This window comes from Xyrauchen texanus, unplaced genomic scaffold, assembly GCF_025860055.1.
Source record: "Xyrauchen texanus isolate HMW12.3.18 unplaced genomic scaffold, RBS_HiC_50CHRs HiC_scaffold_1077, whole genome shotgun sequence".
In the NCBI taxonomy this organism is placed as follows: Eukaryota; Metazoa; Chordata; class Actinopteri; order Cypriniformes; family Catostomidae; genus Xyrauchen; species Xyrauchen texanus.
This window is the reverse complement of record NW_026265407.1, coordinates 5,680-12,000: the sequence shown is the minus strand read 5'-3', so window position 1 is coordinate 12,000 and position 6,321 is coordinate 5,680. Positions and strand designations below refer to the sequence as shown.

General features: G+C 42.7%; 1 non-coding gene across 1 annotated transcript; it reads right to left on the bottom strand.

Annotated features, from left to right (window-relative positions):
* Nucleotides 1-2,344: 2,344 nt before the first annotated feature.
* trnad-auc (transfer RNA aspartic acid (anticodon AUC)) lies at nt 2,345-2,417 on the bottom strand. The gene has a single exon. It is a non-coding gene; the product is annotated as a tRNA-Asp (tRNA).
* Nucleotides 2,418-6,321: the final 3,904 nt, after the last annotated feature.

The following is a 6,321-nucleotide window of genomic DNA, read 5'->3' as shown; positions in this document are numbered from 1 at the left end:
GTATTGGTCATTTGCATCACACCATTTAAACAGTTTGTCTATCTTTGAAAAAACATCATTCAGTATAGGAAACAAAAACTTCATTTGGAAACATTCATTGTGCTCTGTCTCTGGGAAAGGACACCCTCTGTCACTGAGACCCTGTTTGTCCTCGCTGGTAAGTATGTAGACATGGTCAGCCACCCTCTTGATAGTGTGGTTACCAAACACACGGTCTCTTGGAAATGATTCTGGAGATGCTCCATTATTCAGATCCCTCCAAACACGATTGTAAAATACATCCCAGTCCTTTTCCGTGAAATACAAACAATGGTCTTCATCCATTGCATCACCCTTGTTGAATAACTTAACAGTACAAGATGTTCTGTCAAAGTCGTACACACACAACTGTGTGTTGTTTAGATGAAATTCATATTTCAGATCTTCTAACGGCTCATGGAGAGACCTGGTCATGCCTGGACCATGACATCTCCTCGGAGCCCAATATATCTTAGTAAGTCTTTTTACATCATTTAACATTGTTTTTTTAGGAGTGCTGGGAGCAGCCATTGCACAAGTGGAAATCACAAAATACTTGCTGAATAGTTGCAATGAACAAACCTAACCCATTTTAAATACACCGATGGGGGTATCAGAACAGACACGCCATATCACAGCATGTAGCCTACAACTGCCGGAGGGAGGGGAGGGGGGCGGAGGGAAAGGTCAAATGTACAGCAATTAAACCATAAATCATTTTTTGTCACAACGTACATAATACATACTACTGACAGGGGAGGATATTTTTGGTAAAGTGTGCCAAACGATAGAAGAGTTGGATCTAGACTGGTCTAAGCTGGCCAGCATCACGACTGACGGAGCTCCTAGTATGGTTGGCGCGTCAAGGGGACTGATAGGATGCATGAATAAAGAAATGGCGGAAAGAGGTCTCATGCCCCCTTTACAAGTACACTGCCTAATTCACCAGCAAGCACTGTGCTGCAAAGTTCTGAAGTGGGAATCGATTATGAAAGTGGTGGTGTCATGTATAAACTTCATCAGAGCAAACAGACTTAAACACAGGCAGTTCCAAGTCTTTCTGTCCGAGCTAGAGTCTTCTCACGGAGATGTGCTTTACCACACAGAAGTCCGATGGTTAAGCCGGGGCAGAGTGTTGAGGCGTTTTTACGAGCTGCTACCCGAAATCAATGTTTTTCTTCTGACAAAGGGCAAAACTGTCCCAGAACTGATCGACACAAAATGGAAATGGGACCTCGCCTTTTTAACAGATGTGACAGAAATGTTGAATGGCCTCAACGTGCAGCTCCAAGGCAAGGGAAACTAATATGTGACATGTATTCCCACATAAAAGCATTTGAGGTGAAACTAGCACTGCTTGTGGGACAAGTGCAAAAGCAAGACTTCACCCATCTCCCTGTTACCCAAAGCCTCTCAGCTGAGAAACCAGTGGTCCCATTCCCAGCTGAAAAGTCAGTGGAAGCGCTGGAAATGCTGAAGGCGGAGTTTGATGTGCGATTCCGTGAGCTACATGTCCACGCTAAAGAAATCCGCCTTTTTCAGAACCCTTTTGCTGCTGACATTGAAGAAGCCCTGCCTTCTTATCAGTTTGAGTTGGCTGAGTTACAGAACTGTGATGTTCTGGAAGACGCGTTTAAGCCCAACAGTCTCATTGAATTCTATACTGCCCTCCCTAACGAGACCTACCCAAACATCAGAAGGAATGCAATGAAGATGTCCACACTTTTTGGCAGCACGTATATCTGTGAGCAAACCTTTTCACGCATGAAACTGATGAAAAATCCGATGAGATCAAGACTCACTGATGAACATTTGCATCAGTCTTTGAGACTGGCTGTGACAGCAATGGAACCTGACATTGGACTTCTCACCAGCCAGAAACAAGCCCACAGTTCACACTGATTAGCCTAATACGCATGAGTAAGTAAATAATTTGATTTCAATAGCATTGAATATGAAAAAATGTCATTACGATAGTAATAATGCTCTTTTAATAGGCTATATATCACTTGATATGTATGGTGCATAAATAATAACTTAATCTAGCATTAGGAGGCATAATACTGTAAATCCATTTAAAATCATAATAAAATCTCCACAATAAATCACTCCGGCCCATGCCATTTTCTGTTAGACTACGGCCCTCCATTATAGAAAGGAAAAATGATGTGGCCCTCATAGAAAAAAGTTTGGGGACCCCTGCACTACACTATGGAAACTAGCATATGAAGAAAATTACCAACAATTCCTGCTACTCATTTATTGAATATATGTTTCGACAAGACGCTACATCCAAAAATCACAGTACTGCTGTAAAAGTAACAAGTGTTTCCACCCAGTTTCGAACTGGGGACCTTTTGCGTGATAGGCGAACGTGATAACCACTACATTATGGAAACCTGCCTATAAAATTAATTACCAACAATTCCTGCAACTCATTTATGGAATATGTTTAGACTAGACACTCCATCCAAAAATCACAGTACTGCAGTAAAAATATCAAGTGTTTCCACCTAACTTCTGAAGGGTGAGGGTCAAAATCCCTTGGCTCTTCAGATATATCAATACATATATATATATATCCTTTTATATTAATATCTATCTGTATTCTGTTGCTTAACTTCTTTAATAAAGTGATGAATTAACTATATGCATGATCACATAATCAATTCTATTTTCTTATGCATAATTGAAATATACTTTGAATCATATGTGTGTTGAATGTTAGTGAGTCTCTTTTAGGAACATTCCAGAGTCTCTCTGTCCTGCACATCGGCTGAAGGTCTTTTGGGGGATAAGCTTATTTGTGACGCTCTCCAGCCTCTCAGGGGAGGGGATCAGGGGGAATGCGTTAAACATGTGTTCCAGATGTATTCTGTGTTTGATTGTTACCTTTCCATGACTAATTATATGGTTTAAAGTCCTATGTAATAATACCTGAATAGTAGAAGTGTGATTTTCTCTTATTATTTCTTTAGGGAAGAAATGTATGTTATTTCAACCCTCTCCTCTGCCCGAGGAGTGAATATTTTATCTCTCTGTTTTGGTTCAAATGGCCTGATAATGTGTGCTCTGGCTCTCTTGTGCCCAGAGAAGAACTGTCGTTCGTCAGTGTTTTGTGTGTGCGTTTGACCTTCTACCTAGGTTTTGAACCAGGGGTGCACACCAGGCCGACTCGAAGACGCCCCGCGACCATCTGCGAGGTCACTTCAGACGTAAATCTCGGGCACGGACGACAAGTGCGCTGATTAATGTTGATAGGCCATTTAACTATCTATATGTTGTGACTTTATGTTCTTTTAGCCAATCAGGAGTAAAATAATGGAATGTACGTCCTTGCAAATGGTATAATTGATGTAAGATTTTGTGTAAGGTACGAGTTAGCTTTCGATCTCCTCGTGAGACTTTGTCGCTGGCTCTACCAATTTCACTGCAAACTATTCTTCAGTAAATTTTGATTCTTTAATTGAATTTCTCAACTCCTGGTTTTCTTTCTCCATATCTGGTCCCGTCATAACTGTTATACCCCTAACAGTTTGGTGGAGGATGCGGGCAATCACTCCGTGGTGACATCTCTGGCAAATCAGCAAACAAGGTAGGAAGCTTTTATTAATTGTTAGGGCTGTCTGACTGGAAGAGATTTTGAAGGGGAGCGGGAGAGCTTCACTCCGACGGGGCGAGTGAAGAGTAATTTAATTATACTATTGAGAGTATAAGAAGTCGCTGAGAGAGCTGTTAAGGGTTAAAACAGCAAACAGCGCAAGTGAAACGCGCTCTGTGGCATTGGTGTAGCACCACCCCGGCAGAGTGCGTCCCTGGACGGGAGGTCCAGTGGCACCGTAAACCTGCTCAATCTCTTCCACCTCAGATAGGGGTACCCTGAGCTTAGTGAATCAGGCAGTTAGGGATTCAGATACTAGGTATAAAATAAAATAAAATACAATAGGGATTGTTTTGCCAGGGATGCATCAGGAGCGGTCCCAAGTAAATAAATAAATTGTGACCCGAATAGGTATGGATCAGTATATGTGACCAGGATGTTTGTGAAGAATACTTTGGAGTGGTGGTGGTGTAGTGGTCTAAGTACATAACTGGTAATCAGAAGGATGCTGGTTCAAGCCCCACGGCTACAACCATTGTGTCCTTGAGCAAGGCACTTAACTCCAGGTTGCTTTGGGGGGATTGTCCCTGTAATAACTGCACTGTAAGTCGCTTTGGTTAAAAGCGTCTGCCAAATGTGTAAATGTAAATGTACTTTGTGGTGTATTGTGTAGAAATCCAGTATTGTTGCTGCTATAGTTAATTTATCCGCGTAAAATATTTGCTGCTAAAATCTTTTCGGTAGTGATTTTCAACTGTGACCAAGAAAAATGTCTGATAAGGGGAATTTTCTGAGTAGTTCTGACCAAAACGAGGAGGGCACACGCTGTAAACAGCTCTGCTCTGACGAGCTCAAATCAAAGAAATGTGCACAGCTCATTAAGAAAATGGTCAGTCAGGGGTTTGATTCTGATTGGAAAGTCATGCAGCAGATTGACTGGCTGCAGAACAAAAAAGACGCTGATAGGGCCAAATATCTATCCGTGTTTGCCTATTCATGGATTTGTAAACTGGGTGGTATACCGTTAAACCATGAAAAGGCAATTCCAAATATGATGGATGGATGGTCTAGTTTGATTGCCCAGCGTGATAGAGTGGCAAAAATTATTGGGCAGGAAGTTGGCTGTGATCTTCGTAGTTTGAGTAAGGGTTTCGAGGCTGTTTGTGAAAAAGCAGAAAATGCTGTGAAAGATGAGACAGTTCTCCATCCTCCCTTGGCCCCCACCTCCTCTTCTCAGACTGCACAGGCAGCGGCCGCTTTCAGCGCTGGTGAGCAGACTGATAATCAGAACGATGGGCCATATGCTGAGGCACGCAGATTGTTGAATGTGGCTGTTTCGCGCCCCCCACCTTATAACATTTCAGAAATTCCTGCCATGCACACAAAGCAGATTAAGCAGAAACCGGGGGTCGGAAATCTTAACTTGTCCCCCAGAGAAATGTCTAAACCCATTGAGACGGCATTCGCCGCCCCAATCCGTCATCAGGATTGGGGAGGATTGAATGCTGAGATGGGGGCTGGCTGTGAGGATGGTCAATGGGTCAGGCTCACGGCTGCTGAGAAAAACAGTTTGCTTGCAGGGTTGGAACCTTTTAAGTTGTATAACCCAAACACAATTCTATGGGACAGGCTAGAGGCCGTTGCTAGGCAACAGAATCTGGGGATGGCAGATATACAGTCTTTGGTTGAGGGTTTGGTTCCCACCAGCAAATTAAGGGCGGTTCAGATTGCTCCTTTCCACCCCCGAGTCCCCACAGATTGGCCTGAGTTTTGTGAAGCTTACTCAGATTACAAGATACGCGTGAAAGATATTTTGGGTCAGGGGTCTTTTCCCTGGACCAGTGTAACACAGATTAAACAGAGGGCTGGCGAAAACCCCTTAGAATACATTGAGCGCTTTCGCATAGCATATGAAATGTACTGTGCTGCAAACAACAATATAGAAGATCTTGATTCTGCCATAGTGATAGAATCCGCTACAGGCGGATTGAATAAACAATACCGAGACATGTTGTTGAACAGTGCCATTGACATCAGATATTGATAGGATTTGCTTCGTTGGTGCTCTGTAAGCTGGAGCCATTTGCAAACACGTGATGATGATGTTAATGTGGGTAAAGTATCTGCTGTGTCAGTTGAAGTGGAAATGAGTCCCCGCAATAACATAATCTGTTATAATTGTGATGAGAGAGGTCATACCTCTAGAGATTGTACCAAGCCTGTCGCTAGATGCAGAAATTGTAACAGAGAGGGCCACATTGCTAGACATTGTTGAAGTGGTAAACAAAAAAATCACAGAAATGAGAAAAAGGAAGGTCCTAAAAATGATGTTTCTGTCAACAGTGATGCTCCGAAGCTTAACTCTCTGACTACAGCTGAACTCAAAAAGCTGAGGCAGCTGATAGGTGACGAATAGGGGTCAGCGGCCTCCGGTTCATGTAATTATGCAGACACCCGCCCATTCATACATGCGTTGTTAGGAGGCCGGCAATGCCTTATTTTGATTGACACGGGCGCGACTGTATCAATTACAGATCTCAATCTTGAGATCACTTCTGAAACTTTGTATATAGAAGGTCTAAATGGCACAAATGTATATCATAAATCTGTTCCTATCCCTCTAACCATTTCTAACTCTGAAAAAGTATATTGGACTGAATTTTGGGTAGGGAGAAACACTGTAGGGACTCTAATCGTGTTGA